At 40.3% G+C, this 21952-nt stretch overlaps 1 pseudogene across 1 annotated transcript; it reads left to right on the top strand.

Moving 5' to 3' along the window:
- Positions 1-14645: 14645 nt before the first annotated feature.
- On the top strand, positions 14646-21251 carry LOC308258651 (tryptophan--tRNA ligase, cytoplasmic-like; annotated as a pseudogene). Its single transcript has 2 exons — positions 14646-14771; positions 20097-21251. The product of its transcript is annotated as a tryptophan--tRNA ligase, cytoplasmic-like (transcript).
- The last annotated feature ends 701 nt before the right edge of the window (positions 21252-21952 follow it).

Here is a 21952-nt window from a genome sequence, read left to right as displayed (position 1 = left end):
TGGTTTCTACTGAATGCATACCACTTTCACAGTGCTGCAAAACTGAGGCATTGTTAGATCACACCAATGTAAGTTGGGGTCCGTGTAATTATGAAGCCCCACATGATTTTTGTCTGTTAATTACGCAGCTCCTGAATGTGAGAAATAGGATAAGTACAGCCAGTTTTTCAACCAACAGAAAAAGAAATTTCTTTAGGAATTTGAGTCATGAGCAAGGGGACTCAGCATGCCGGGGCCTTAGATCAGTTCTCAACTTGTTCTATGTAGAGTAACAGAACAGAGTGGGTTGAGTAGCTACCCCGGTATCAGCTTGGTGAGAGGAGGACCTCAACCACCAGGCCTTCATAGGATGCCCAGAATCATGGTCTGCCTTGGGGCCACGTGCTAACTCCAGCCTCAGTTCCTCCCTGTCTTCAGCAACAATAATCTCCACTAAATTTTGTAGCCAAAATAGCTAAACAAATGGAAAACATTTCAGGAAGTCTTTTGGCCATGAAAATAAGAAGCTGGCTTACTCTTATCCTAAACCAAAAGGCCCCTCACTGGGAGTTGTTGTGGGTGCCAGGTCTGAGGAGAGAGGCACACAGCTGGGCAAGGGAGCTGGGCATGGCAGGTGCCCCGGGAAGTAAATGAGAAAAAGATTAGAAATTTTCAATCTGAAGAGACCCACTCAATGGCCCTAGGCAGCAGCATCTAGAACACATATGTGAAGATGGTAACTTTTGTTAGAGCTCACTGGGAAGCTTTTATCAGCTACATCTCCCACTACTTCTGAGCACAAAAGCTTCCTCCTCTCAAGCTGTCAGAGCTTGCTTATAGTTTCACAAGCAGGCTGCCCTTTCTTCACCACACTTAGAGGTTTACTCATATCCTTCCCTATTTACATGTCTCTGTTCTCTGCTTGCTAAGTTTAAACCCCTCTTACTAGAAAAGGCCCCCTTCCATCACCTGAGCCAAAGGTAGAATTCTTACAGGCTTCAGGGTCTGCCCATTTGTTTGACAGGTAAGTCTGTTATATAGTCAGCTTGATTTACTATTTAAACACTTTGTTATATAAGTGGATGTATGGGCAAATAGGTAAGTAATCATTTTTTTCAAGTTTATGCAATAGTAACTGCATAAGCCCAACCTTCCAGACCAATGCCATTGTGTATAATTTGCATGAACTAGACAGTTGTGGATAGCAAAACCATCAGGAAAACAGTGGTTTATACAAGGTAATTTTTTTCTCTTAAGTAACAAAGGCTTGGAGATAGGAAGTCCAGGGAGGGTCGGGAGGTTTTACAATCATTTAACATAAACTCCTTCTATCTTTCAGCCCCATCCTTTTGGTGCACAGGTGTACCTGGAAGGGGATTTGATGAGGCAGCACAGTGGTCCAGGTTTCAGCCATCGTCTCTGTAGCCAGACATCAGGAAGGAGGGAGAGAGGACAGAATCCCCACCCCAGAAGTGGCATTGGCAACCTTTCAGGATGCCATCTGAGAGCCCTCAGGACACCTTTTTTTTTTTTTTTTTTTTTTTTTGGTGGTGGTACTGGGGTTCCTGGAAGCCCTTCTACCTCCGGGCTACACTCCCAGACCTATTTTATATTTTTGAAACAGGGTCTCTTACGCCAGCGCGGCTGGCTTCGAACCTGTGCGATCCTCCTGTCTCCGCCTCCCAAGCGCAGGGATTACAAGCGTGCGCCACCACGCCCGGCTCTTTTTTTTTTTTTCCCCCCTCCGGGCTACACTCCCAGACCTATTTTATACTTTTTTATTTAGAAACAGGGTTTCTTAAGCCAGCGTGATCCTCCTGTCTCCGCCTCCCAAGCACGGGGATTACAAGGGTGCACCGTGCACCACCAGGCCCGGCCCCTCAGGACACCTTTTATATTTGTGTCTCATTCACTGACACACCATCACCTTAGCAACAAGGGAGGTTGGGAAAGTTAATCTTTCAGCTGTGTCATTGGTACCAGAAATTTAATAATGATTTTGATTCAATAGAAGAAATAAGGAATAGAGATTGAATATCAACTAGCAGTCCCTAACACATAGGCTGATTTTTTTTTTTTTTTTGGTGCTTTTAGGAAACATCTCAGTAAGTTCCAAAAAACTGGAACCCCTAGGATGTTCTACTGAATTATGGAGAGGTAATGAGCTGATCGACAGTCTGATAGACTAATCTTGCCTACAGACATGTTTTATTCAACCAGTGTCACATTTAACATTTCCTAGAACCAACAGTTAAGGGAGATTGTACATAAATTTCAGTGCAGAAGCAGTAGATTAAATAGTCCTTCAAAGCAGCTGTAGTTATTCCTCAAACCCTCCGAAAAGTCTCATGAGGGCCACAAATGAGTCCATCGATTACAGTTATGATCACTCAGTTTCTTCTGTGTTCCAGTCCCCCTGATGACCACTGACCACTAAGGCATTCATGATTGCTTCTTCAAAGTGTGGACCAAAAAAAACACCAGCATAGCCAGAGGTAACCCCAAAGCAGACATTCTTTGGGGTGCTAGAGTGGTTCTTTGTGGTATCCCTTAATATGGAGACAATTGTAGTCTCTACTGAACTCAATCTCCCACTTCATCTCTCATACTTCAAGGGAGCACTGCCCAGAATTTCTCATTTCTTGTAATCTGCCTGTGTCTGACCTTCATGCCGACCCCCACACCCCACTCACAAAATTTCTAATTAAAATGATGTGTTAGGTTTGGGTCACCAGATAACTTCTAAGCTACTGACTTAGCATAAGATGCCCACAAGAGAGCAGATGCCACACCCTTCCCATCCTCCACTCCCCTCTCTCCTCTCACCCTGTATCTTCAAACCAACCCCTCCCCTCTCTCTACATATAAATGAATTTGGCCTAGGTACATCAGTAGATGGTAGCAGGTAAATGAGGTTTTCTGAAAGAGCACACAGAGGCACATCAGAGCTTCATCCCAGCAAGCTCCAATGTCTTATAACTCAAGGAACACTCAGGGAGAAACCCTTCAGTGGTTTAAAAAAATGGAATAAGCCAGGCGTGGTGGCGCACGCTTGTAAACCCCGCGCTTGGGAGGCAGAGACAGGAGGATCACGCAGGTTCAAAGCCAGCCGTGCGCGCTGGCTTAGAAGACCCTGTTTCTAAATTTAAAAAAATATAAAATAGGTCTGGGAGTGTAGCCCAGAGGTAGAAGGGCTTCCAGGAACCCCAGTACCACCAAAAAAAAAAAAAAGGAATAAGAGGCTGCAGTAATTTTTAGGGTGTAAGAAAAGTAGGCAGAGATGCTAAAAGGCAAAGAGGACCATCAACTGCTTCAACAGTGTGATTTCCACAGAACCACGGTGTCCTCAGTAGAAGCAAAACATTTTCCATAAAAGCTCTGAAAAAAAATCAAACATAAAGAGCATCTATCACACCCATGGAATCAGGTGTGGGGCGCAAGCTTTCTTGCTCCACAAAAGCCCATATAGGATCAGAAGAATGTTTAATCATGCAAGGGAGGTATAATGAGTTTTGCTGTCTCTGGTCCTTCCAGGCATCAGATAAGCCAGGATTCAGTTTTAAGTTCAACTATGCAAAGCCAAAGCAACTTCTCATGGTTGCCATAGGATACCTTCTAAATATGTGTCTGGTTGTGAGTTCCCCAAATTGTTATGCAATGAAAATGTCACAGATTATAAGTATGGAGTTTTTTTTCAATTACATACCCAGAGAAATGTGATATTTCCCTCTGGGATTGTATTATATTGGGTTTGGCTCTATGTCAGTAGATTTCAGTAATGGAGAATTAAGACTATTCTAGCTACAGGGCACCAATGAATACAGGCTGAATAATTTGGGGCTGGTAATTTGAATGGTTCCAACTTATTCTTCTTAACAAGGGGAATTTGTTTTCCAACAGAAAACATAAAAAATCTTTTATGCCTGGAAGACACTTCTACAAACTAAACATGCTCAGCATGATTTGGATAGGCTTTGACCATTGAACTCTTATAGATAGTGACTATTTGTTCAATTGTCTTTCTACTGAACATGGGCTCCCCGAGGGCATGAAGGGTGTCGTTTTTCTTCATAGCCTCTGTATCTAGCACAGTGACAGATGCTCTGGAGGTGTCCCATAAATGGTGGCTAATGAGCTGACGCATGATGCAGTGCAATGGTCTACGTAGATTGATAGTCTTTCGGAAAAGATGCCTTGGAAAGAAGGCAGTGTCCAGAAATAAGATTTGTTCAGATTAAGTTTTTGCTTTATCCACAATTTTTTGCTCCAGGGAGAGAGTAACAAAGATTTAGCTGGAACTGCATATTTCCCCATAAATATATAGAAACACAGAGAATAGATTTAGGATTTAAAGCAGTGAAGCAATGTCCTGATCATCTATTGATGCAGTCTGGCTGCCTTGTCATCCTCAAGGTAATTATAGCTGCAGTTTAAAGAGGATGCACATCTGTATTAGTTAGCTTTTTCATTGCTGTGACCAAAATACCTGATAAGAGCAACTTAGGGACAAAAGGTTTATTTGGGCTCAGGGTTTCAGAGGTTCAGTCCACAGTTGGCTGACTCCAAGGTAGAAACATCACAGTGGTAGGGCAGCAGGGCTCAAAAAGCTGCTCAACTGAGAACAGCTAGAAACAGAGAAAGAAACAAGAACTGGCCAGGGACAGAGGCAGTCCTCAAGGCCAGGCCCCCAGGGCCCACCTCCTCCAGCCATGCCCCACCTCTGAATATTATTACATTGTCAAAACATGAGCTTTTCTAGAGCTGGGTGTTGTGGCTCACTCTTGTAATCCCTGCACTTGGGAGGCTGAGACAGGAGGACCGCACAGGTTCGAAGCCAGCCGCGGCTACTTAGTGAGGCTCTCTCAAGAACTTAGGGAGACCCTGTTTCCAAATAAAATATTTAAAAAATCAGTCTGGGAGTATAGCCCGGAGGTAGAAAACCCCTGGGTTCCACCCCCAGTACCACACACACACACACAAAAATGGGCTTTTCTAGAGGGCAAGCTATTTCCAAGCCATAATAATACGCTTGTTCTCTGTATCAATCACTTCCTGCACTTTTCCCTAGTCACTCTTTGCATTATGTGGTGTCATTCCTGTAATAGTGATTATTGGGATACCATTAATATATAAAGGAAAAATTATTTTTAAAGACCAGATAGTAAGCCTGGCACGATGGTGCATGCCTATAATCCCATTACTTGGGAGGCTGATACAGAAGGATCACAAGTTAGAGGCCAGCCCCAGCAATTTAAAAAGACTCTGTGCAACTTAGTTACTTTCTGTGCAGAGTTTAAGGTAAGTAGTTTAAAAAATGCATTAGTCATGTATTATACCTTTTATGTGCTGGGTTTTCTTTAAACACTTCCTTGCCTAAAGATGGTATACATTTTCTTGCATATAGATCTTTCTTACCTACTTTTTCATCCTTCAATGTTTTTTCCCATCTAGAGGAAAGTGCAGATCCCCAAAGCCAGCAATAAAGAGTTTATGTGGAATCCAAGTTTGTTTTTTATTGCAAAGAAGGGAATTGGGAAGCTCCACCAAAACAGAAATTGACAGGTAGAGAACGCTTACCTCGTCCCCACGGGCTCTATCTGGCTCTGTGTGGCTACTCCCTGGGCCTGCTCTTCAGAACTGTACTCGCTATTATGTCATAGATTTTGCAAATTCAGCTCTCAGGAGATTGCTTTCTTTTTCATGCTTACTTGTGATTATGGTGTTCAGCCATAACCACAATTCCTGGCTTACCTGACCACAGTTTGTCCTACTTACAGGCAAAAGGATTCGATGTGATGTAAGTAGGAACAACCTTATGGGCTGTACACAATGAGATTGAACTGGCTTCAAATTCTGGCTCTGAGCCTTTGAACAAGTCAATTATTCTTTCATCCCTTTGTTTCCCCTCTCTGTAAAATGGAACTAATAATATCTACCTTGCTCAATTGCCATGCAATCAAATAATGCAATGTATATAAAGCATCCAGAAAGCAGTGGGTGTTTTGTAAGCCGTGAACATTAATTCTACTCCTGCTCCTAATAGTAATAGAAACCGAAAGAGGAAGAGGAAGCTGGAAAGAAATGCCTGTGTTGGAATTCCTTGTTCACTCTTTCTGTCTCACTCTTCCAATGGTTTATTTTAAGATAAATGTTATTATTTATAAAAAAATTATGAATATTATATATTTGGGGTTTATAACATGAAGTTGTAGGGACATCTCAATAATAAGATGGATGCTATCATAAAACAGATTAAATCTGTCATTTCACATGGTTATCTGTTGATCAGTAACAAAAGTGACTAAAATCTACTTATTTAATAAAAGTCTTTAATACTTTGACCAACTTCTACATTCTCTTGATATAGAAAGTGTGAAGGACTCAAACAGAACGAGATAAAGAACATTGAACATAAAAACTTTTAAGAACAGCAATACTACCTGGCCTAGAAACTCCTTTTTAACCCAGAGTTTTTGTTTTTTATCCAAATTTTTCAATGTCAAATAATCTCTGAATATTCGTATGAACTATATGTGAATCATGTTCAAAAACACATCCTGGATAAAAGTGATAATTCCCAGCCTTTGGAAGCATGTCCCTGTGGCCACATATACTAAAAGAAACAGCAGATGGGAAGGAGAAGGGAGGAGAATACTCAGGCCCAAAGATGCAGAGAAGTTTTAATCCTCAAGTTGACAATACTTGGTAAACACTGTTTGCTCTTTCTTCCCAGAAATTTATCTGCATTCCCTGCATTGCCTGTGGAGTTTCAGGACTTACAGAGTAATTTGGATGTGATGTGATCATCTACCGTAAGGCAACTGTAATCTAGTGAAAACCACAAAACAAAACAAAACAAAACAAAACAAAACACAGGTGAAGTCCAGAGAAATGCCCCTTAGTTAACATATATCCCAAACCCTGCAGGGCTGGAGCGGAGCGTTATGACCTCCTCTTCAGCATTACTTAAGGGGTAAAATGTGCAAAGGAAATGCATTTGACCACAGAGTCCGTTCAGTCATATACATTTGCTGGATCCAGCTGTATTTTCTAAACCCTGAACATATTGTTCTGGCTGTTTATATTTTTGGCATGCAGCACCGCTATGCATTCCTAAGTTCCAAGAGCACGGAGCGTAGCAGCAGAAGTGTTCCCTAAAAGGCCCGTAAAGCCACAACTAGCTTACTCTCCCAAAGATACAAGGTACTTTGGAAGCACAAGATCTATTGCAACCGACATGGCTCAGAGTTGAATGTGTCGCAATGCATTCCTGGGGAGGCAGAGTTCCTTTGCCTAACAGTTTCTGTATTTGTCAACACTACTGTAGGCCGGAGGTCAGCAGCAGCCTTTGGCAGCACAAAACCAAACCTAAAATGTTAAAGAAGTGCTAGGCCACAGAGCCCAGTCCTTGCTACAGCCGCTCTCTCTGCTAAAAGTCTAAGTGAATGCTGCTCCAGTGTAGAAGTTTATAGACAATCCGGGCTGCATAAGACAGAGCAGCAACCTGAGTGATTCTTACACTCCAGGAGGGAGATGCCCAAGCGTTTGGACACAGCTTTCAGAGAATGTTGAGGAATACTAAAAAAAAAAATTGTTTCCATTTACTATAATTTTTTAATGTAATAAGATTTTTAAGTAGCTCAGTTTAAGATACTAAAAAAACTCATAGGTGCTAAACAAAATACTAGCAATATGCATTCAAAGTCACATCAAGAAAATCATACACCATGACCAAGTAGGGTTCATCCCGGGGATGCAAGGTGGGTTCATTATATGAAAATCAATTCATGTAATTCATCACATAAACAGAAACAAAGACAAAAATCACATGATCATTTCAATAGATGCTGAAAAAGCATTTGACAAAATCCAACATCCATTTATGCTAAAAGCACTGCAGAGAATGGGGATCGAAGGAACATGCCTCAACATCATAAAGGTGATCTACAATAGGCCCACAGCCAACATCATATTAAATGGGGATAAACTGTTAGAAAGTCAGCACTAAGAAAACAAATAACCCAGTGAAAAAAATAGTCGAGTGAACTTAATAGACACTTCACAAAAGAAGAAATTTAAATGGCCAATAAATGCATAAAAAATGCTCAACATCATTAGCAGTCAGAGAGATGCAAATTGATACTACCCTGAGATTTCAGCTAACTCCAAGTAGAATGGCAATCAATCAAAACACAAACAACAAAAACTGGCGAGGATGCAGAGAAGTGGAAACTCTACTACAGTCCCTCGTGTGGCCCCCAATCATTCTACAATCTAAATAAGCAGGCTTATGCCACTTACAGGCCTCATCAAACACCTTTGCTCTGATCCAGTACTGAGATGGGAGGACAAGGTGGGTAGCTTTCCTAGAGTATCGATAGGAGGCCTGCAGGGAGGTTCAGAATGCAAACTGAAGCAAGCAAGAGGCTGCTGCTCTTACAAAGGCCAGGAGAAACACAGCAGCCACTAGGAGCTGAATACTTTACTTCTGGTGTCTCTGCTGTGTGTTTAATATGCTGGTCACTGAAGCATATGATACCATCAAAATGCATGAGTGGCCTTCCATGGCATGCCACAGAAAAGAAGAATCTGTCTTAGCAGAAAATTTTAAAACTCTGATGGATATCGAGTTTTAATTTAAGTGTATACTGTTAATAGTTAAAAGAATATCTAGTTACAAGGATATTCATCACTCTTTTGTTTTTAAAGCAATGGGAAGTTAGATGCTATCTAAATACCTGTTGAACAGTAGTACCTTGTGTAGTACATTTGTATAATGGGATAATTCATAGTCCTTAAAGTAATGTTCTAGAGGATTGATACAGAAAGAAGTTAAGGACAAACCAGGTGCAGAGACCCGTGCCTGTAAACCTTATTATGGGGAGGCTAAGATAGGAAGATTGCAGTTTTGAGGCTAACCTCATCAATTTAGTGAGATACTGTTTCATAATAAAAAATAAATAAAAAGGTTGTGAGTATAGCTTAGAGGAAGAATACCTTGGGTTCAATCCCAAAAACCAAAAGAAAAAAAAAAAGAAAAGAAAAAAGGAAAAATGCTAATGACATTGTTGAATGAAAAAAATCAAATTAAAAGAATTATACTGGAAAAGACATTAAGAGTGTAAAAAGACACACTATTTCTGAGTCACAAAGTACTTGTATCCAAAATACACAGTCTTTTAAAAAGCAACAATATAAACAATTAAAAATAAAATATCTGAACAGACATATAGCAAAAGAAGATATAAAGATACAAAATAAGCATGTGAAAAAAATTTCAACATCATTTGTCATCACAGAAATGCAAGTTTGAACAACAATGAGATGCTGCTGTACACCTATGAGGATAGCTAAAATAAAAGAATTAATGACATCAATTGCTGACAAGGATGCTGGAAATAAGAAGTCTCATTCATTGCTGGTAGAAATAAAAATGGTACAGGGATTTTAGAAAAAAACTTAGACGTTTCTTACAAAGCAAAATTAGTCACTGTCCGATCTCCACAATCAGACTCCTAAATATTTGCTCAGTAAAAATATATATCCATACAAAGCCCACATGCGAATACTTATAGCAACTGTGTTCATAGTTCCCCCAAATGAGAAGCAGACAACAAACTGTGCTACAGCCACACAACTGAATACTTTTAGCAATAAAGTGGGATGAGCCGGTGGAACGGGGGTTTCTTCTGAGCCCCCCAGGATGAAAAGGGGGGTTTCCTGAGAAGAAACCTGGAGTTTCATCATAGATGAAACGGAGTTTCTTGAGAAGAAACTCAGCATCTCCGTACAGGGTTCTTGTCTACGGTGAGCGAAGAATGACACCCGCAGACCTCAGGAAGGGGAGTAAAAGGTTTATTAGAAGCAGCAGGGAATGGGGAATGGTGGCTGGACACCCCCAAAGGGGCTGGAACTCTGGGGTCCAGCAGCTGCCTTCAGGACAATACTTGAGAGTAACCCAAGCCAAATTGCCTTTAGTTGCAAGCTGCTTTCTTCCAGAGTCCACGCGATCTGCCAGAAGAGGATAGAGAAAGTGGCCGAACATCCCAAAGGGGCTGTCGGGGCTCTGGCGTCCAGCCACTGCCTTCAGGACATTACTTGAGAGTAGCCCAAGCCTAATGTCTTCAATTGCAGGCGGCCTTCTTCCAGAGTCTACGTGATCTGCCAGAAGGGAATAGGAAAAGAGGCAGAACACCACTCGGGCTGTCAGGGCTCTTATGTCCAGTAGTGGCCTTTAGGTCACTACCCGAGTGTCGCCTGAGCCAAGTGCCATCAGTTGCAAACTACTTTCTCCCAGAGTTCACGTGATCTGCCAGAAAAGAAGTGGAGGTCACCCCTAAGGGCCCTGGTCAGTCTTGATGTCCAGAAGAGGCCTTCAGGTCACTACTTGAGAGTCGCCCGAGCCATGTGCCCTCAGATGCACTCTGCCTTCTCTCAGGGCCAACAAGACCTACGAGAGAGAGAACAGCTCCCCAAAAGGGGAGGGGTCCCGAGAGGGAAAAGCCCCAATTTGCCCACCGACTAGGGCAAAGGCCTGGCCGTTTGTGACCTCTTTTGGTTAGGGTGACTTTGGGAATTTTGGGAAGCAGCTCTCAGGATTTGCATAGGGTATTTACAAGTCCTTGAAGAATCTCCTTTCAGCAGTGCCAGACTTGTTCAGTGGGTTTGTTGATTAGTAAACAGATGGCTTTTGTGAAGCTCTGGTCCTTCTTATCTCTGAGCCTTTGGAATTTCAGGTATTTGTCGCCCCTCAGGAAACTCAGGAAATTAACTTTTTTCTACCAAGGCCTCTTCCCTATCTGCCTATTTCCCTTCTATCTCCTCACCAGGGGTTGGTGATACATACCTAAATCCCAAAATTCAAGAAGCTGAGACAGAAGGATCCTAAGTTTGAGGCCAGCCTGGGCTACATAGTGAGATGTTGTCTCAATTATTTATTTTATTTTTTCATTTTTGCTTTTCAGGTCTGGGGACTGAACCGAGGGCCTTGAATATGCTAGGAAAGTGCTGTACCACTGAGCTATAACCCCAGCCCTGAGATTTTGTCTCGAAAAAAATTTCAAAAAAGACTGGGGATATAGTTCAGGAGAAAGAGAGCAAAGAGGGAGGTAGGGAGAGAGAGAGAGAGAGAGAGAGAGAGAGAGAGAGAGAGAGAGAGAGAGAGAGAGAGAGAGAGAGAGAGAAAGAGAGAGAGAGAGAAAGAAGAAGAAGAAGAAGAAGAAGAAGAAGAAGAAGAAGAAGAAGAAGAAGAAGAAGAAGAAGAAGCAGCACGCGCCGGGCATAGTGGCACTCACTTATAATCCCAGTTCTTGGGAGGCTGAGACAAGAGTATCACAGGTTTCAGGACAGCCTCAGCAAGTAGTGAGACTCTCATCAACCTAGGGGGACCCTGTTTCAACGTACAATTTTTTTAAAAAGGGCTAAGGTATGTAGCTCAGAGGTAGAGTGCCTTTGGATTCAGTCTCAAGTACCACAACAACAAGAGAGAGAGAGAGAGAGAGAGAGAGAGAGAGAGAGAGAGAGAGAGAGAGAGAGAGAGAGAGAGAGAGAGAAGGAGAAGGAGAAGGAGAAGGAGAAGGAGAAGAAGAAGAAGAAGAAGAAGAAGAAGAAGAAGAAGAAGAAGAAGAAGAAGAGAAGAGAGGAAGTTGTTTGTTTGTTTGTTTGTTTGCTTGTTTCTTTGTTTGTTTTGTGAGTCTGGGGATGGAACCCAGGGGCATTTAACCTCCGAGCTACACCCTCTGCCCTATATTTTTATTCTTTATTTTGAAACAGGGTCTCACTAACTTGCGGAGACCCTCGCTAAGTAGCTGAGGCTGTCCACGAACCACGATCCTCTGGTCTCAGCCTCCTGAATGCTGGGATTACAAGCATGAGCCACCATGCCTGGCTAAGAAGGAGCTATTAAGACATGCAAAAACACTGATAATTCTTAAATTCATAGTGCTAAGTGAAATAAGCCAATCTGAAAAGTGACAATTTTAGTGACAATCTGGAAAAACAAAACTATAGAAACATAAAAAAGATCAGTGGTCATTTGAGGTTTGAAGGACAGGGATGGTTTAATAGATATAGAATGGGGATTCCTTTTTATCATGGTAGAACTTTTCTATATGATAATGTAATGGTGGTTACATGATTCTATCCACTTATTAAAACCTATACAACTTCATTAGCACAAGGAATGAAACTTAACCCATGAAATTTTTAAAAAAATCATTTAGGAGATCAGAGGACCCTGAGACAGAAGGCAGATTATGACAAAGGAATCCTTCTATATTAGAAATGTATAAAATGACCTTACCAAAGAGGGTAGGGGTAAAAGTGCAGAACTAAATAACCTTACAAATAAGTAGAAATTAAAACCGTACCTAAACCCTGTAGTCTAACTGGTAATGCAGTTTTCCATGAGAACAGGGGTTAACAGTCCTGAAACCACTATATATATATACACGAGAACAGAGCAATTAAGTAAATGGATGGCAGATGGTGAAGGCTGGGTTCCTTACGCTTGGAGAGGGAGTTTACAGACAAGCAAACGAAGTCTAAAATGAATCATGCAGTATTTACTGGATCAGAGTTGGAGACATCAGTATGAACTCATGTTTACTTTAACATAGTTACAGACAAGTACACAGGCATAATTAATTATAGGCATGTGTATATATATCACCTAGTATATATATATATATATATATATATATATATATATAATTTTTTTTCTTGCTCTGTTAGCTGGGAGGGCCTAAAATAACAACATTTAAGTACTCATCACTCAGCTGCTGGTTTTTAATTCTGTTCTCCAATAAAAGAATCCAGGGTATTTTGGAGAAATGGTTGACCTTAGGTCTAGAGCAGGGAAAATGCATGATAAATCCAGAATATTTTGTAGTGTCAGGAAGGAGGGAAATATGCAATAATCCCTGCAACAATGGGGACCTGTGAAACAGACCTAGCCAGTGGCCCAAACTGAAACAATTTGAGCAATAAGATAACACAGTACTGGATTACAATCCAAAAGGAATAAATGGTATACGTATGTGTACAGAATAGAGTATTATTCAACCATAAAGAAGAATAAATCCTGTAATTTGCAGCAAAATAGGTGGAACTAGAAGACATTATGTTAAATAAAATCAGCCAGATACAGAAAGAAAAGCACTATATGCTTTCTTTCATATATGAAATTAAAAAAAATAGAACTGAAAGAATAATTATTAGTAGGGATTGGGATGGGTTGGATAGGATGGGGGAGGGCACTGCAGAGACAGGGGTGTTGGAGTAAGATTGGATTTGGTCGGGTCATACTGTATGTATATTTGAAAATGTTACACTAAACATCATTAATCTGTACAATTAATAAATGTTAATAAATAAATAAGTAAATAAATATCCACGAGGCTGCCAGGCATGGTGGCACATGCCTGTAGTCACAGTACTTGGGGGAGTGGAGACAGGAGATGGCAGGTTCAAAGCCAGCCTCAGCAACTTAGCCAGACCCTCAACAACTTAGTGAAACTCTGTTTCAAAAAGAAAAATAAAATTGGCCTGGGAGTATAGCTCAGAGATAGAATGCCCCTGAGTTCAACCCATAATACCAGGAATAAAATAACATATATACATATGTACACACACACACACACACACACACACACACACACACAATTACAAGTCCATACTGCTATGAAGATGGTTAAATAAATCAATGTGTGAGAGAGTAGACAAATTCTCCATGCAAAAGAATTTCAAATAACTTACGTAGATTTTCACTGCTTCAAGGAGTGGACCATAACTCCCTACCTCTTAATTGTGGCCTCTACACTGTCACTTCCTTCCAAAGCCCAGTGTAGAAAGAGGGAGAGAAAAGGAGTAGCTTGCCAGGTATGGTGGTGCACACTTTTAATCCCAGTATTTGGGAAGCTGAGACAGGAGGGTCGCAGGTTCATGGCCAGCCTCAGATGCTTAGTGAGGGCTTCTGCAACTTAGTAAACTCTGTTTCAAAATAAAGAATAATCTCGCTTAGCATTATGCCCTCCAGTTCCATCCATTTCCCTGAAAATGATGTAATTGAGTTTTTTGTAATGGCTGAGTAAAATTCCATTGTGTACATATCCCACAGTTTTGTAATCCATTCATTTGTTGATGGACATCTTGTTAGTCACAGAAAATAAGAAATCGATGCTTTGCCTAATATGTGAAAGCTAAGGAGAAATGGGTCATAGGAGAAACTCTAAATGAAAAAGGAAATCCTATAGAGGAGCAAACAAGACAACCTAAATGAGGGGACGGGAGGGGCGAAGAAGGAAATTCTCTAAAACACACAATGTACTTAAACATCGAAGTCAACCACTAAGCTAAGCATGAAAAGGAGGGATGGGGAGGGAATGGGGTGGGAATTGGGTAGGGGCTAAATGGGTGATGTGTACATGTATAGCCACACAAGTTTTTACCTCAATATGATGTATGAATATAATGCATCGATAAAAAATTTAAAAAAGAAAGAAAGAAAGAAATCAGCTGGGGTATAGCTCAGAGCTACACAATGGGGACATCCACAGTGTGAGTTGTGTTGATAGTGGTAGGCATTCCTCTGTGTGATGGGATGAGAAGGGTAGTCCCCATGTTCAGAGTCCTAGGATAATCAAGAGAAACACATTAGACGTATCCCAATGGAGGAGCATTTTATAAAATACCCAGATAGCGCTTCTCAAGATTACCGAGGCCATCTGGACAAGGAAGTGTGGAAAGTGGTTAGTGTGAGGAGCCTGGGGACACATGTAACTCAAGGTAATGTGGTAAGCTGGATGGGATCCTGAAAGAGAAAAACAGCATTAGTAAAAACTACAAGTAGCTAAGTAAAATGTAGCAATATGTTATTATTGGTATGTAAAATGGCAACATATTAATATTGGCTCATTAGATCAGTTAATTAGATGTGACATTAGCACCTTATTAACGTAAGATATTAAAAATAGAGGAAGCTGGGTGTACGCTGAGTGATAGTTCTATGCACTATTTTACAGTGTTTCTATAATTTTAAACTACTATAAATAAAAGGTTTGTTAGAGTATATTATAATTTTCCTAATTTGTATTAGATAGATGACTAGAACTACATATGAACACACAAAAAAGAATGTTTATATAACAAAACATTAACTTAGATAATGCTTGTGATAAGATTAAAAATAATATTTTTTTTTATTTTGCTCATGTTATGAATAACTCTGTAACAAAAAATATTTTAAACTTGCTTTTGGACCAGAACACTTTTCCTGACATAACTACAAAAAGGATAATTATATTTAACATTTAAAATTTCTAAAAAAATGATTATCAGGCAATATAATATGAAATAATTTTGTCAGAGAAAAATGTAAAAATGGGTTTTTTGATTTCTTATTTTCTTCCCAGTATGTTCTCTGGTAGTACTAAGGATAAAGGAAAAGAGGAATAATTATTTCTGGAACTAAGATGTATTAGTCAAATTTCCATCACTATAAGAAAATACCTAAGATAATGATTTCACACACACACAAAAAAAAACTATATTTGGGCTCAAGTTTTGGAGGCTCCAAACCATGATCAAGCAGACCCATTGTATTTAGGTCTCTGGTGGGGATGCCAGACAGAAATAGCATAGCAAACTTCTCATCTCCTGATCAAGAAGTGAAAGAGAAAGAAGAGACCGGAATCCCACAGTCTCCTTCAAGGGTACAATCTCCAGTGCTTTAAGGACATTCCACTAGGGCCCACCTCCTCAAGGTTGCCCTGTCTCCCACCACTACCACTCTGGGGATCAAGCTCTTAGTAAATAGGTCTTTTGGGGGATGTTCAACATCCCAACTATAGCATAAGTTTGAGAAAACACAGGCAAGAAAGAGTCTCAAATTAACCTTCAAGGGGAATTCTAATTCCCCATGTCAATCTATTCATTTCCTTCATTCTAATTTCTTATGTAATTTAAGATGTTTGAAACCTTTAGAGAAGCTGATCTAAGGCTCCAGGAAGGTGCTGTCAGACGTCCCTCGAGTCCAATTCATGGCACACCTGCTAGAGCAGACTCTCACACTGTAGATTAGAAGATGATGGTCATGACCAGTGTCAGAGTGCTGGTGATGTCACTGAAAGCCTCTGCAGTGAGAAGCAATTAGCAACTTTAAACAGAAATGTATTCCTTCATTCCCATGGTGGCCTTGCTTATTCTTTTTTAAATATTAGATCACTTTTGGCTTGAGCTTGTTCAGGATGGGCCACCCACATTTTTTTCTTGGATCATTTTATTTACTCATTCTTTCAATTTGCAAATAGTCATGGAGGACTTCCCACTTATCAGTTGCTAGGTTCACAGTCGAGGAACGTTAAAGTATGAACAAGGGAAACTAGCCTTTAACTTTAAGGAGATTCTGGGCAAAGAAGGCTGCATAAGGATATAAGTTACTGGGGTTACGTGGTATAATAAATGCTATCAAGTTTAGATAAAGGAAAACGAACACTCACAACAATGAGATTACATCCACACAGAAGGGCACAGGGAAGGGTGTGCAGAAAAAGAAGTGAATATTGGTTGCGAGTGCATTGCTGATGTGTGTAGGGAGTCTTCCTTCTTCGTGTTTTCATATGGAGGAAGTTCAACTGTAATAACAGCCCTGACTGCTCTTCCCACTTGCTGCAGCTCCCACAGAGAGTTAAGCAGTGAGTTCAAGAGTAGAAACAAAATATGCCTGGTTTAGCCCATCTTGTTTTCTCTTCTATAGGAACCCCTCTGCATGATTCTTATGTTCTGATCTACTTTCTGCCATGCAGTAATAAATGCTTAATGCTTCTCTCTCCAATTAACTTTATCAACAATAAAGGTGACCATTTAATCTCTGCCAGTCTCCTGAGTCTATTGGAGAAGAGTAAGAGGGATGTTATTATTATTCATAAAAGTGCTAAGAATGGGCTTTGGATATGCTGAGGTAAACGAAGGGAGGGGACAAGATAAGCACAGCTATAAAGTTTGGAGGAATGCTGAGTATGTTAAATTGGCAGGAACTGAGAATAGGTTAAGACAGGAATAGAAGATTCAGTGAAATAGGGAGCTTGGGGACTACGTTGGGGATCTCCAGAAAAACTGAGCTAATAGGTTATATATTCAGACACATAAGAGACATTATAAGACATTGGCTCATGCAATTGTAGAAGCCCCAAATCCCATAATCTTCCTTCTACAAGTTGAAGGCCCCAAAAAGTTGGTGGTATGGCTTCAGCTCAAAGTAAAAGAGAGTATAAATTCCTGTCCAAGGCCCACGGCCCAAGAACCAGGAGTACTGATTTCTCAGGGCAGGAGAGGATATCCCAGTTAAAGCAGAAAGAGCAAATGTGTTCTTCTTCCAGCTTTTTGTTGTATTTAGACCCTCAGTAGATTACATGAGGCCTGCCCATGTTGCTAACGGTAATCTTTATTTCATCTACTGATTCAACTCCTAATCTATTCCAGAAACAACCTCACAGACACACTACAAACAATGTTTCAGTAGCTATTAGGTATCTCTTAGCAGGCCAAGGTAATGCATTAAACCAACCCTCATAGGAGTTTCTGCTGGCTCTTGAAAACCAGGATAAGGCTTTCGAATTCATTAGTAATCAACAGGGAGGTTCTGTTTCACTGTGATTGTGGAATGTCTTATATGGGACTAATATTCCCCCCAAAAAAATCATAAACTCTGGTCAAAATATTGAAAACAAGTGTTTGAAAGTACTGGGCAGTAAATATTCAAAAGCAGAACAAATTAAAGGAGATTTGATCCTTGAGAAAGGACCCCAAAACTATGAGATCCACACATAATCGTATGGTTTTCCTTACAGTCACTATTATAGGAGTCAGAACTCAACGAGTTGGGCCCTGCTATTGTGGTTAAAAACTGAGGACTGAAATTCCAGAGAGAAAAGTCAAACAGGGAGGATGTCAAATAAATAAACCTTCAAACAGCTTTGTGTACTCCTTAATGACCGTTGAACTATGAATTTGAGAAGTGAGATTTCAGGTGAATCGGAAAGAAAAACCTAGACACCTAGAATGTCTAACAAAATATTTTAGCAGCTGCTCAATGCAGAAAAGACAAAATTTAGAGTTAGAGGGGTTCCCTAAGAATTTCAGGCTTTAGCTGGGCGTGGTGGCACATGCCTATAATTCCAGCATTTGAGAGGCTGAGACAGGAAGATTATAGATTTGAAGCCAGCCTCATTAACTTACCAAGGCTCTCAGCAACTTAGCAAGACCCTGTTCTCAAAGATAATAAAATAGGTTTGGGCTCAATCCCTACCAGTGTGTGCACGCGCACGTACACTCCCCCACCCCCCTTACACACATACAATTCAAACTTTAGTCGTACTACACCAGAAAAACCATGTCTTAGGAGTAAAAAAAAAAGATCACATACAAAGGAATTCACCCTATGATGGAGGGGAAACAAACACTGGTTTAAGATTAATTTAAATCCTGGCTGGAACAAAATCCAACATTGAAGAGGAATATGACAAAATTAATAATCTCTACAATATTTTAAATCACCATGTTTGGTATATAATAAAAAATTACTAAGCATGTAAATAAATAAAAATTTTACTAATTTTCATAGTAAAATTAGTCAAAAGAAACAGACATATATTTTGTGTAAACATTGAAATTGGATGACATAGATTGAAAATATGAAAAACATGGTCAATGAACTACATGAAAAGTTAATATAACAAGTGATAATATCATAATTTCAGGAGAGGCAAGAAAATCATAGAAGTAACAAAGTGGAAATCCTAGAACTGAAAAATGTAATCTCTTACATACAAAATCTCAGTGCATGTGATTAACAGTAGAAAGAACATGACAAAAAATATCACTGGACTTTAAGACAAGTCGATAAAATTATTCCATCTGAGACATAGAAAAAAATTGCAAAATATAGAACAAAACCCCAGTGACCCATAGGATAGTATCAAGTTGTCTAAAATCATATATTTAATGAAAGAAAGAAAAAAAGGAGAGGCTAGAACAGGACAAATATCAAAATAAGTATGGGGGGAAAATGTCCAAATTTGATAAAAGAAAAACCCCAGAAACTCATATGACAAGAAAATCAAAGGATACACAACTTGGCATAGCAAAATTAAAAAAAAAAAAAAAAAAAAAAAAAAAAAAATATATATATATATATATATATATATATATATATATATATATGTGAGAGGGTGAAAAAAAAGGCATATCATATACAGGGGAACAAAGACAATAATATAATCTGACTTTTCATCATAAAGTAATGTGAGCCAGAAGACAATGGAGCATTATTTTTAAAATCTGTTATCAATAAAATATCTTCCAAAGACTTAGGTTATATAAAGACATTTTTGTGAATTAAAGCAGACAATTTTTCACAAGCAATTCAATATTATAAAAAAGAAACGCTAAAGAAAGACGTTTCAGATTGATGGAGAGCAATACTAGGTAGAAATATGATTCTACAGAAAGGATGAGAATATGAAAATAGTAAAAATATGAATAAATAAGAAAATATTTGTCTTTTACATTTTTTAAAAGTCAATGAAGTGTTAAAGGAAAAATAACATACTTGGCACTTTTTTATTTGGTGGTACTGTGGTGGAATCCAGAGACTTTCTACCTCTGGGCTATACTCCCAGACCTATTTTATATTATTTGGAAACAGGGTCTCACTAAGTTGCTGAGAGCCTCACTCAGTAGCTGAGGCTGGCTTCCAACCTGTGCTATCATTCTGTCTCAGCCTCCCAAGCATGGGGATTATAAGCATGCTCCACCACGCCCAGCCTTTGGCACATATTTTTAAGAGTATGGCAACAGAGATAAGGAGGAGACTATAAATGGACCAATAGTAGAGTCTGGGCACATTTTCTAAATGAGGAAATGGGAAATGAATGATACAATTTGAATTGTGCCTTTTATGAGCCATCCTGCAACTGGACACAGATCAGAAGCAGCAGCCTAATGGATGCATTGAGGAAAAACCAATAGGACTTAACACCAAAATAACAATGATTTAAATAACACTTATCTGAGCATGATTGCATGCACCAGCACTTGGGAGACTGAGATAGGAATCATAGGTGAAGCTCATTGTTCAGTTTGGAAGCTTTAAAATTGACAAAGAGCTGATAAACCGAATAGAGAGAACCACCGTCCAGGGACCACACCTCTTTCTTCGCAGAGGCATCTTATCTTCTCACACAGAGACATGAATCAAGTTCTCGACGTCTATGAAAATAAGCCATTCTATCTGTACACAGGCAGGGGGCCCCTCTTCTGAAGTAATGCTCATGAGTCATCTCATCCCACTTATTTTCGCAAAGTGGCTGCAGGATGTCTTCAACGTGCCCTTGGAGGTGCAGATGTCCGAGGATGAGAAGTACCTCTAGAAAGACCTGACCCAGGAGCAGAGCTACAGCTACATCATGGTGAACACCAATGACATCGTTGCCTGTGGCTTTGATGTTAATAAGACTTTCATCTTCTCTGACCTGCAATACATGGGGATGAGCCCAGGCTTCTGTAAGAACTTGGTGAAGATTCAGAAGCACGTCACCTTCAACCAAGTGAAGGACATGTTCAGCTTCACTGACAGCGACTGCAAAGAAGATAAGTTTCCCTGCTATCCAGGCCGCCCCCTCCTTCAGCACCTCCTTCCCACAGATCTTCTGAGACAGGATGGACATCCAGTGCCTTATCCCATGTGCCAGTGGCCAGGACCCTTACTTTATAATGACGAGAGATGTTGCACCCAGGATTGGCTGTTCCAAGCCAGCCCTGCTGCACTCCACCTTCTTTTCCGCCCTGCAGGGCACCCAGACCAAGATGAGGGCCAGCAACCCCAACTCCTCCATCTTCCTCACAGACACGGCCAAGCAGATTAAGACCAAGGTCAACAAGCACACGTTTTCTGGAGGCAGAGACACTGTGGATGAGCACAGGCAGCTTGGGGGCAACTGTGACATGGATGTGTCCTTTATGTACCTGAAGTTTTTCCTTGAAGATAATGACAAGCTGGAGCAGATCAGAAAGGACTCTACCAGCAGGACCATGCTCACCAGCGAGCTCAAGAAGACGCTCATCGATGTCCTGCAGCCCCTGACCTCTGAACACCAGGCCCGGTGCAAGGATGTCACCAAGGAGATGGTAAAAGAGTTCATGGCACCCCGGCCACCGTCCTTCCACTTTCAGTAACCCTCATTTTCTATGTGCATATAAAGACGTGTAATTTCTCAGTAAAAAACAAACAAACAAACAAACAAACAAAAACAAAACAAAACAAAAAAAACAAGCAAGACCTTGTTTCAAAATAAAAAATAAAATAGGGCTAGGGGTGTAGCTCAGAGGCAGAATGCCTTTGGGTTCAACCCTGAGGGCCAAATAAATGAACAGCACTCTCTTTTGGAGGTTGGGAGATGAAGATGCTAATGGTACCATTAGAGAAGTGGAGAACCCTGCAGACAGAACTGCTATGAGAAGAACATGATGAGTTTGCTTGTGATCGTACCAAGTCTGACACGTAAGTGAGACCAGATAGGTGAAGATTGATGACAAGCCATTCAAAATGCAGGTCACTCTTATAAAAATTCTAATGCCTGTCCTCAAAAATTTATGAGCTTTATGTGACTTGTTTTTGCCATATGCTACATGATTTACTGGAAACTTTTTAATATAGCCAAGCTGTTAAGAAGAGAAATACATGCAAAGCATGGCAAGGTGGGGGATTTGTAGAAAAATTTGTCAAGTGGCCTTTCAATCCTGCCTTCCTTCTCTGAGCAAAGGTCCAAGTCAAAGAACCAGCAGCTACTGAGCTGGAGGCCCAACAAAGGTCACTCACCCTCCCTCTCCACAGTTCTTGCTTTTTTTCTGATGCTGTGAAACCACACAAAAAAGAACCCAGCAAAAATGATAAGCCTAGTAGTACCTAGAAACACCA

Source organism: Muscardinus avellanarius (genome assembly GCF_963383645.1).
Source record: "Muscardinus avellanarius genome assembly, chromosome: 2".
Taxonomy (NCBI): domain Eukaryota; kingdom Metazoa; phylum Chordata; class Mammalia; order Rodentia; family Gliridae; genus Muscardinus; species Muscardinus avellanarius.
This window is presented reverse-complemented; position numbering and strand designations above follow the sequence as displayed.